Source organism: Hyaena hyaena, unplaced genomic scaffold (assembly GCF_003009895.1).
Source record: "Hyaena hyaena isolate Hyena2069 unplaced genomic scaffold, ASM300989v1 scaffold_168, whole genome shotgun sequence".
NCBI classification, from domain to species: domain Eukaryota; kingdom Metazoa; phylum Chordata; class Mammalia; order Carnivora; family Hyaenidae; genus Hyaena; species Hyaena hyaena.
This window is the reverse complement of record NW_024080800.1, coordinates 2321841-2333773: the sequence shown is the minus strand read 5'-3', so window position 1 is coordinate 2333773 and position 11933 is coordinate 2321841. Positions and strand designations below refer to the sequence as shown.

At 45.2% G+C, this 11933-nt stretch overlaps 1 protein-coding gene across 1 annotated transcript in view; it reads right to left on the bottom strand.

The window, feature by feature from the left end:
* Positions 1-10889, bottom strand: part of DCTN1 (dynactin subunit 1) — a 30299-nt gene extending 19410 nt beyond the window's left edge. The window contains exon 1 of the mRNA XM_039240116.1: positions 10823-10889. The gene's annotated coding sequence lies outside the window, so the exon portion shown is untranslated. The remainder of the gene's footprint in view (positions 1-10822) is intronic.
* Positions 10890-11933: the final 1044 nt, after the last annotated feature.

The window sequence follows — 11933 nt, the reverse complement described above, 5'->3', positions numbered from 1 at the left end:
ATTTCAACAGAAGAAAAAAAAAGAGATGTTTATTTTCTATATTTCACAAAATTTCTTAAATAACCATGTATTACTTTAATAATTGAAAATGTTTTTTTTTTAAATGTTTTATTTATTTCTAGGAGAGAGAGAGAGAGAGAGACAGCGTGAGCAGGGGAGGGTCAGAGAGAGAGGGAGACACAGACTTTGAAACAGGCTCCAGGCTCTGAGCTGGCAGTCAGCACAGAGCCCCACGCGGGGCTCGAACCCACGAACTACGAGATCATGACCTAAGCGAAAGTCGGACGCTTAACCGACTAAGCCACCCAGGCACCCCTAATAATTGAAAATGTTTAATTTAATGACATTAAGCATTCTAGTGAGAAGTCTCCAGAGGGCTATGCCATAATACCACTTCATTCATTTACCCATCTAACATGGCCTAGGAACACACCAGGGTCCCTGCCCCTAAGCACTCCAGGTTGGCCTGGGGCCTGACCTACATAGCTCCACGAGGTACAGTGTGGATCTACATTCCCTGGGTCTAGGGATACTTGTCTTGTCTGCACTGGACTTTATAGGCTGAATAGAATCTTCCTCCACTCCACCCTCTTTCTAAGGCAGGCCAGAAAGCCCAACAGTAGAATGACAACCAACAGTCAGATATATGGCCCCAAAACACCTCTTCACATCTTCAATCCTGGCCAGACCCCTGTAGGAACCACTTCTCTCCTCCCTTACAAAATTTCCATGTTTGCCCTCTCCCTTCCTTATTCACCTTTACCCAGGTAGGCAGGGCCATGCAGCTCCTTGCAGGCTGGACTTTGCATGTTCAGAGCACTTTACAGTCTACAGAGCACCTTAAAAAAACATAATTTTTAGTCCCATGGTTCAGAGTACTATTTCTAGACTCAAGTTGCTTATGTTCAATTCCTGGCTTTACCACCTGGGAACTACATAAACTTGGTCCAGTTACTTAACATCTCCGTTTCAATTTCCTTATCTGTCATTTGGGAACAAAGAACACATCTCAGAGAGCTGTTGTGAGGATTAGCCAAGATAATTCATGTAAAACATTTAGGGCATTGCCCGGCATTTAATAAGTACTCAACAAAAGTCAGCTAATAACATGTTGTCATCCTCAGTATTTGGAAATCACAATAACCTCACAGAAAGGCAAGCTTGGGACAGTGCTGACAAGGAAACTGAGGCTTAGAGAACTAAGTAACTTCCCTGATTACACAGAAGGTGAGGCGGGGAGCCAAAACTGGAACTAAGGCCTGAACCGGAATCCTCGGCCCTTTCCATTAGCCTCACTGTTTACCACATGTATCTCCAGGCTTCTTCCAAGGGCGTGCTCCTCCTCTAGGGCGTACTGTTTTCAAAACATAGGAGGACTCACATCTCAGAACAACCTCATAACTCACCAACCACACAGGTATATAGAGTCACCTAACTTCTTGGAGGCTGTTTCTTCTACAAAATAGGAATATCAGCTGCCATCTCTACATTAATGTTATGAGGCTCAAATAAGGAAAAGCACATGAAAGTGCTTTGTAAAAGGTACCGAAGCTGCAGAAATAGAAAAATTTACCTGACAGGATAATGTAGTATATAAGTCTAAAAACAAAATATCTAGGCAATAAATGTTATAATTATAGGAATTACAGATAAGAGAAAGGTGAATTAAAAAGAAAATGGGTACCTGACTATGCCTTGAATTATGGGTTGGGTTTTTTTTGGATATGCGGAAAGGCCTACAAACACTGTAAGTTGTAAACGCATTTTGAGTAGAGACAAAATAGCTTTGCTTGCTTGCCTGGAGAACATTAAAGTAGACTAGTTTGGCTGATATAAAGAATTTTAGATGAGTTCCTCTATCAAACTATAAGCCTTTTAAAACATAGCCCACAGGGGTGTCTGGGTGGCACAGTCAATTAAGTGTCTTGATCTCGACTCAGGTAATGATCTCACAATTTGTGAGTTTGAGCCCCACATCAGGCTCTGTGCTGATGGCACAGAACCTGCTTGGGAGTCTGTCTATCCTGCTCTCTGGCCCTCCCATGCTGGTGTTTTCTCTCTCTCAAAATAAATAAATTAAAAAAAATAAAAATTTAAAAAAGCATAGCCCACAACTTTTCCTCTTTGTGATCCCATCACCATTAGCTCATGGAGTCAAAGGTTTATTGAATAAATAAACACATCAATATTGAGAAATACTATAAGGTAAGTATGGATTGTCAGAGAGCTTAACATTCAGGTAGAGAAAGATAAGTCCATCTTCATGGTCCAACAACAAGTGTGTCTCTTCCTGACCAGGAGACTGGCATAACGAAAACTGTTTTACGAAGATCAAACTGGCGGCAGAGCAGGCTGGAGTGGAGGCAGGAGCAACTTGGTAAAGACAGGATTAACAGCAAGGAGACTGCTGCATAATGAACAAGAGGCAAGGAGTCTCTGAACTCAAGCAGGAGAGGACAGGCAGGTGCCAATTCAGAGGAGGTACAAAAATGCCATGAGAAGGCCCTGGGATAGATCACATATGGGGAAAGAGGAGGAGGGCCTGCACAGCTCCAGAGACAGACAGAGCTGCACACAGCCTTGGCTCTCCTATTTTCTCATCTGTATGACTCTCATCAAGATAAAGAACTTTCTGAGCCCCAGTTACCTCACCTGAAAAAAGGTGGAAATGATACCTACTCTCACAGGGATGTTGTGAGAATTTAAAGAAGATTGAAGTAAAGCATTCAGCACAGTGCCTGGCACAGATTATGCGCTCAACAAAATGCAGATGTTGTCTTCATCATTAGAGGGAAGATACATCAATAATAACTTATGCACAGTAAAAACTTAAATGCTGCAAGAATAAATGAATGGATGGATGAATGAATGCATGAAAATGAAAATGAATGAGCAAACCCAGGAGCTTTCAAGCATGAGTACTGGATGAATGATGATTGAAAACAGTAAGAGAATTGGGAGGAAATGGGAAGGGAAAATAGAACATGTAAGGGGAGAAAAAAGAAGTCTTGTTCTTAGGGCCTTCTCTAGGGCAAATGGAACTGTGCACACTGACACATGTATTTCACTGTCTCCTTCCAAAATGAACTTGTGATGCCAACAAAACAGATTCCATTTCTCTATCCTACAGGTGATGGGACGGAGTCTCAGAAGTCAAAGGACTCTCCTGAGTCTCACGGCCAGAAAATGGGGGCGGGGGAGCACATTTAACTAGCTGTACAGATCCTTTCATAGCATCACTGGGCTCCATTCCACGTCACACAGAACAATTCTGAGTTATACATTCCCTCAGCCAGAGATGAGACAGATACGCCCTGGATTTCTAATCCATTTTCCTCCTCAGTGATATTATGTACTGTTAAAATACCTAGGAAAATGGGAAAAGAGAAGGGGAAAATCTCTGTCTGATAAATAGGTAACCAATGGTCTTAGAGATTATTTCAGAAAATGACAGGAAAACGAGTAGACTGTTAAGAATTAAGGAGAAACAAGTAAGAAGGAAAAGGGTCTTTGGCACCCAGCCTGCGCCATTTCTATCTTGTTTTTACTAGCACCCCAGCATCTTTGAGCCCTTGACCTCTTCTTGTCTCGTCTCAGTTAACCCTGATCTTGAACTAACCCAACTGTCTCATTTCCCTCATCCCACTCATAGAGGAACTGGTCTGCATCCCAGGCAGTCTGATAGCAAGGTCCACACACTTGAACTGAACTGCATCAGGCACTGGGCATTGAATAGTTTAGTTACAAAGATAAACATAATGGTAACTAGCAAGATTCAGATTTTCTTTAGACTAGGATAAAACTGTATATCTCTGAAAGCACTAGTAATGAAGGCATAAGTACTGATGCAAATAGTCAGTAATCAGGATTCCTGATTCAGGAATCAGGAAAAAAAGAGCCATCTGCTCATGAGTGGGGAATGGAGGCTGTAGGACTAGAAGTGTAGAAGGCTGGATTCCAGATACACACGGGAACCCAGAAATTAGACACATACAAAGCCCACTGCTCCTAGGTCCTACTCTGGTATCAACTTTATAGGTCTCATACAGATAGGACTTAAACCCTAAATGGACTTTTTTTCCCCAACTATTTATTTTAAGAGAGACAGAGCAAGGGAGGGGCAAAGAGAGAGGGAGAAAGAGAATCCCAAGCAGGCTCCATGCTGTCAGCACAGAGCCCGATGTAGAGCTCAAACTCACAAACCATGAGATTTTGATCTGAGCCGAAACCAAGAGCTAGACACTCAACCAACTGAGCCACGCAGGCACCTCCTAAATGGACTTTCTTTACCTCTCCAGCTCCTTATCATCCCCAGAAATGTCTACAGCTCACTCCCAATCTGAATGCAGCTCGACTTCCTTCCAAAGTATCCCCGTCCTCCAAGAATACCCAGAGACTGCCAGGCCCACCTCCCAAAGGGTTCAGATCTGGAAGAGTCAGGAAGGAAAGCTACACAATATGCCTCACTTATCTTCAATAAAGGAACTTTTGCAGGAAGGTAACAGGTACTTGAGTGCAGCCCCCAGCCCCACACTTAAGAACTACAACCTTCCAGTGCTAGCAGGAGTCCTACTTAACAGCCGGTTTGAAGTTCCTTCGGGTTCCTCCCCATGAATCAACTAGCAATCTCTGGCACTAGGACCCTGAAGACAGGGAACCCTGAGCCTGCGCTCTAAAGAGAGAGATGCACCATTTCACAACTTCAGCAAAAGCCAAGGCAGCCAACAAAGCCACAGCCACCTTAGCTGTGCTTGGACTCTGCCTTTTGGGCAGCGCACCAGCCACTCCCCAGAAGCAGAGCATTCTGTCCTTTCTTTTTAAATCCACGTCATCATTTGATCATAATGGAAATCAATCTCCTCAAGTCACCACGCAAAGGCGTATCCATAGCAACCACAAGAAGAAGGACACGGAAATGATGCTCCAGTGGCTGCAGCAGGAAAAGGTAAGCCTGTTTCTCTTCCATTCATGCTATCCCACCATTCTCCCCCTTCACTCAAGCGCATCTTAGTTCCAAATTCTATCGATCACATTAAAGGGGGAAACATAAAAGGCAAGTGTTAATAATCTATGCTATTATGTAAAGTTATATAAATCTGCCTACTCCCATATGTAGCAGAAAAAAATTCTCATTTTCTGGTTGATGGAGACAATTCTCTTTTACACATTCACTGTCTCAGGTGACAGTCTCTGCCTGCAATACCTGTCAAATCTCTATCAGTTACTTGTCTTTCCAGTCAGGATGCTACTCTCATTCAAGGATTTCAGAGTTTCCTACGTAGTTGTAAAAGACCAGCAGCAACACTGACACCACTACCCTGCCCACCCACACCACTATCATGCTCACACACTGGCCAGGTAAAGACTTGCTCTTAGCAGCCCTAGACTCCAGCCTCTCAAGGTCCAGAAACTGGGAGCTGGGCTTAAATTTCTGCCTTCTCTGATGCCTCAGAGGAAGGAATGCCATTTCGGCAGAGGTAAGAGACTCATCAAATAGAAACATTACTAAGCCCAAGTAATCCTCCATGCCTTGATTTCCTCTTGTGTAAAATAGAAACAACAATACCTTTCTAACAGAGTTGTGAAAATTACGTGAGAATGCCTTTAACACATTTAGAAGCGCGCCTGGTATGGAGCATCAATAAATGTCAGCCATTATTATTATGAGAAAGAGGAAGAAGAGGCCTACACTGCAAGATTCAAGTTCAGAGGGTTCTCAACACCCTTGGAGAAAATCTCAGGGCTAATCTCTTTCCCTGCCCTCTGGACAGTTAGTTCAAGCTTCCCTTATTAATTTCAAGTCCCTATTCCTATTTGAGCCCACACTAGAAGCTTCTCTCCTCAGCAGATAACTGCTGAGAAAGAAAATTTAGAGATAAGAATTCCTTTGCAAATTTAGATACATCTGCAGGCATCATTGCCTCTTTCTTCCTACATTCTTTCTTCTGTCATTCCTCTTTCAGATGATGTCCCCTTCTTTTTAGGGCTAACCCTCCCGGCCCACACCGAGGACCTGATTTAGCAATCATCTTATTTTCTCCTGACTTCAACTGCATCCTATCTACTAGCTCTTATACATGATCGGGTAACCTATGCTCAAGACTCTTTCAGGAAAAACCGTCTCTAGTCATTACCACTTCCACGAGATACCACATCTCTCTCCCTTCCTTCCCTGCCAAAGTACTCAAGGTGAGTACACCCTCCTTATCCTCCCTTCCCATCCACTCCTCAATCTGGCTTCTGTCCCTACCACTTCTCAGAAGCTGCTCACACTCAAAAAGTAAGAACCTTCGTGATCTTACTGTCCAGTCTCAAGGCACATCTTCCAAGCTCATCTTACTTGACTTCCCTGTAGCAACTGAGGCTGCTGATCTCCCTGGAAGATTTTCCTCTCCTAGCTCCCTGGACAACATTCTCTCTTCCCTCGCACACCAATTATTCTCGACAACTCTGTCAGCTTTAGCCTCCCATAAGCATAGCCAGGCTCATCCATTCCCGCAGCATCAACCCCCACTTACACCTACTGTGCCAGGCACAGATTCCCTTCTGAACCTCAGACCCACACTTCCACTGTCTAAGTGCCACAGACCCAAGTTCAACATAACTTAAAACATTCTTGGTATCTTCCCCCTCAAAAAATGTTCTTTTTCTATATTCCCTCTTTAAAAATTTTTTGTTTTCAACTTTTGAGAGAGAGAGAGAGAGAAGGACAGTGAGCAGGGCTAGGACAGAGACTCTTAAGCAGGCTCCATTCCCAGTGTGGAGCCCAGGCAGGGCTCAACACAGGGCTCTTGACACCGGGCTCAATCATGAGATCATGACCTGAGCCAAAATCAAGAGTCAGATGCTTAACTGACTGAGCCACTCAGGCACCTCTATATTCCCTCTTTACTACAGGCACCACCACCTACCCAAAACAGAAAACTAAGTCATCCGTAACAACTCCCTCTTTTATTCTCAACAACCGGTTAATCATTAGGTTAGGCTGACTCTCTCTAGTCTCTCTCAGACCCATCCCCTTACCATCCTCACTAACCTAATCCTTACTTCAGTCTTAAACCATGCCTATGTTATTACCAGAGTCTCCTAATGTCCCTGATGCAGATTCTCCCCTTTCAGTCTACCTCCTCAGTTAGCTTCCCAAAATACAATCACATCATCTCCCTGCTCACAAAAGTGAATCTTCTGAGCACACCACCACAGGCCATTAAAACCTGGCCTCATTATATCTAGTCTCATCAATAACCTCTCCTTTGATCCCAAAGTTCTTATATTCCAGCCACGTGGATCTACTTATCTTCCCCTCTTTGCCTCTATAAATGTTGCAAATGTCACCAAGGCCATTCTCTTTCCTCATCATTAAGGCTCAGCTCAATTATCACCTCTTTCCTGAAGATTCCCAATGTCTCCATATAGAGCTAGTCATTCCCTCCTGTGCCCTCACACAGCACTTTGGACATATCTCTATTACAACATCACATTCTTATTAAAATATTGTCTCCCTTATCCCATCATGAATTCCTCCAAGAAAGGGAGTTTTTATTCATCTCAGTATCCTAAGCACTGAACACAGAAGAAATTTAATGTTAAATACAAGCCTGTACCAACATGAGGCTCTAGGGATAAAAGCTGGCTCTGACAACTTTCCCAGAGTAGCTCCACCCCAAAAAGACCCCCACCATGGAGGAAATTAAGTCACCCACACACAAACCCCAGCAGATGTAACTCTTTCCTCTCCAGATAGGAGCCTAAGAAACTAAAAATGTAGGGACAGCCCCAGGTCCTATGCAATTTGGCAGTGATGCTAATTCTCAATCTCATGCTTCCACAGTAAAAGGACCACAGAGAGACCTCTAGGCCCTAGGGCAAGTGCAGATCCAGGAAAACAGCTTGAGTGAGGCTTTGGGGGTGACAAAGGTCTAGTATTTACTTAAGTGAAACCCTGAGGGGATATGTAGGAGCTTGGAGAGGTCAGAATGGACACTCAATCTGTCCATCAGTCAAGTGCTACTGGTACTAGACGGACCTTCAAAAGAAAAATTATATAAAGCTAAATCCAGTTTCCAGGATGGCAAGGACCCTAAGATAGATTTCAGTCAGTCAACTGTTCAGCACTTACCTCCTCAGGGGTCAGTGAGGATCCAGTTCTCATTTCCCTTGGTAAGGGACAGACACCCAAGTCCCCTCAGTACCACCAGTAGCTGTAGACAGGCCAAGCAACCTGGGAATCCTCTACTACAATCCCTCTCAACCCATAACACCAGGCAGCCACTAGCAATGACAGAGACGGTAGAGTAAAACATAAGAGTGGCAGCTGTCAATTCTATTACGATTCTCCTGAGTCTTTTGAATTCTCCCTAACAACTTCTTCTCCTTTATATCCTCATGTCAGTCAGGCCCAACTTACCAATTCTTCCTTAGTATTGCCTCCTACATCCTTCTTTCCACCTCCATTACCACTGTCACCACTTTGGTTGGCCATTTAGTAGCTTTGAGAATAAGGCAAACCATTTTCCCTCTTTGGTGCCTCACCTATAAAAGAGGATTAACAGCTGCTCTGCCCACCTCACAGGACTATGAAATAAAATAAGATCATGCCTGTGGAAGGTTCTGTAATCTGTAAAATCTTAAACACAAATATAAGGCCTTCCTATATCATCAACATAAGTCCTCTATTACTGGTATGTGAACTTTATCTGGCTCCCTGCCTCTCTCCTTCTCCATTTCCAACCACATTATATACCACAGTAAAACAATGATACACTCTAAAATATTTTGTCCATATACTCACCGCCCCCAAATCTTTCACTGACATACCATGTCTTACTTTAACCAAACAACTCTGGCTCTAACATATGCAGTGTCATCTCTGCACCACTGGCAGCTGCTTAGGATACTTTCCCTAGTCTTGCAAGCCCCACCCATCCTCCAAAGTCCAGCCAAAGCCCCACAACACTCCAAGTAGAAAAGACTCAATTTAAAAAGAGGGATTTGAAACAATGTCATGGAAGAACTAAGGATAATTCAGCAGAGAAAATTTGGGAGGAGAAACTATCATCTAATACTTTAGGAGTAACCTTTCTAAAGGGGGACTGTACTCTTTTTTTCTATTCAATTCTAAAAGATAACCTAGTACCAACAGGATGGAAGTTGCAGAGATATATTGCAGGAATTGAAAAACTTCCTTATTAAGCTATCTGAAGATGAAATGTAGTAAATTCCCCAAATGTTCAAGCCCAACCTGGCCATTTGGGAAGGATATTTTAGATGGACTTCAACCATCACAAAGGTAATGGAACTGGAATCACAAGCATTTTAGATCTAAAAGAAACCTCAGTGCTCTTCTAGTCCAGCCTCCTATTTTACAGGCCTGGTCAGGTGAAGTGGCTCGCTCAAGGCAGCAAAGTTTATATTACAAAGCAGGAAGCAGAACATGGTCCCTAAATTTCAATCCAGTGATCTACACCCTTATTTAAAGTGTAGTCTATGCAGCAGCAGCACCATCACCACCACCACCTGGAAATTTATTAGAAATGCAGAACCAGGGGCACCTGGGTGGCTCAGTTAGTTAAGTGTGGGACTCTTGATTTTGGCTCAGGTCATGATCTCATGGTTCAGTTTGAGATCCAGCCTCAAGGCGGGCTCTGTACTAACAGCGTGGAGCCAGCTTGGGATTCATTCTCTCTCTCCCTCTCCTCTCCCTGTCCCTCCCCTGCTCCTGCATGCTCTTTCTCTAATTATAAGAAAAGAAAGTGGAGAACCCACCAGGATCTGCTTTTAACAAGATCCGCAGGTGTGCGCGCCATTAAAGTTTGAAAAGCACTGACCTACACAGTCCCTCCCAAACCCTGAGTTTCTAATTCTGGAATTGCATTGCATTTTCCAAACTATCTCAGATGTTAAACAGAGTCAGCGCCCAAGAAAAATGGCATTTCCCATTCAAATCTGGGGAAGTCTCTATAACATACTTTCAATAACATCATTAGCATACCAAGGGCTCTGAAATATTCCAGAGAAAACTTTAACCATGAAGTTTCAAAACGTATTTGAGCACAAAATGCCTTAAAAAAAAAAAGTTATAGTAATTTCCTTTAACATTTCCGTGGCTCAGGCTCTGGCAGTACACTGGGTAAAGAACGTCAATCTTGACCTCATAGCTCTTTGACTCTCAGTACCTTAAGCATCCTGGATTAGTAAGTGGTCAATAGGGGCTTGCTGTTCTCCTCACTGCAATACATGAGGGGCAGCTTCTAAATCATTGCCTCTTTAAAAACAGCGGAGTTCCTCACGTGTGTGATTTACCTGTAGTTCTGCCTAAAGACAAGAGGACTGTGCAAGACTTCTCCAGAGTCACGCTGCCAGTTAAGGCGCACCCCAGCAGTGGGAGACACAGACACACCACACCCATATCCACGCCCCCACGTTTGAGTCCTCTATGGATTTTTGTTTTTCTTTTGACACAAACTTCTCAACCACGTGCCCACAAGTAAACCTGTAGCTCGGCAGGGGTCCAAGAGGTGCCTCAGACATTCCCAGGAAAGGAGGGGGGTCCTCGCCGTTGCGGAGGAATTAGGAGGCGCCACCACTCTAACCCCGGGAGAACACCAACAGAATGAAGAGCGCAGGTGGGTCGGACGGGCCCAGACTCAAGGCAGGCGCCCACCCAGCCGCGGCCCATCCCTACCGTCCCCGCTCCGCACACCGGGTTCCATGCCGCGCACCCGCCCAACAGCCGCCCCCCCCACCCCGTCCACCGCCGGGAACCTAGAGAACACGCGGGGGGCTGCGGCGGAGACGGTTGGCAGGGTGGCCGCCTCCGTACCTGTCCTGTCAGGGGCTCTGCACCCGGCTCCGGCCCCACCGCCGGCGACCGACGCCCAAGTCCTTGCCGGGCGCGCCCCGCCCGCCCCGCCCGCGTGGGCTGCCCGACGCGCCGCCCGACCCCCCGAGGCCCGCCTCACACCCTCTCGCCCCAGAGACCCAGAGTCGCTTTGGGTTCAGGGAACACGCTACTCTTTCCCGAAGACCAGCCAGGGTTAAAAACTACGCGCTGAGCGCAGCCGAGGAGACCTCCGTCAGGCACAAAGCTGGACACCTGGAGCGAGATATGCGCGTGCGCACTGTGCCTGGGAAGCCAATGAGGACCACAGGAGAGGGGCGCCTCTACGCCTGCGCCCTCTGCCGGCGGAGAGGAGACAGCGCACGGGGACTTGAGGACTCGTTGCTCTGGGCAAATGGCTCCCAGGAGCCACTAAGCTTTTTAGTGCTAAACTGCTAATTAAAACATTAGTGATAAACCTTGTCTCATCAGTAAGCTTGAGGAAAAAATTAAATTTTGCTGCTACTCAGTGTTATCCATATGGGGATACAGGCATTCTCATGCTCTTGTTTTCTCCCCCAAGTTTATTCTTTTATTCTGAGGGGGGTGGGGGGAGAGAGAGGACTTGAGCTGCAGAAGGGGCAGAGAGAGAGGGAGAACATCCCAAGCAGGCTCATGAAACAAACCTCGAGACCATGACCTGAACCGAAACCAAGAGCCAAACGCTTATCTGACTGAGCCAACCAGGCAACCCTGTCATGCCCTTATGAGGGGAATGTAAAATAATGCCAATGTACATAATGGTATTTGGGCTCTTTTAATTTAGAAAGAAGAAAAACTAAAAGGACAAACTCCTTGACCCTGTGTAGCCACTTTTTTTAAGCGTTCCTTTTTAAAAAAATTTTTTTTGTTGTTGTTAATGTGTATTTTTGAGAGAAAGAGAGACAAACGGCGAGACAGGGAGGGGCAAACAGAGAGGGAGACACAGAATCCAAAGCAGGTTCCTGACTCTGAACTGTCAGCACAGAGCCCCACGCCGGGATGGAACGCACAAACTGTGAGATTATGACCTGGGCGGAAGTCAGACGCTTAACCCGCTGAACCACCCAGGTGC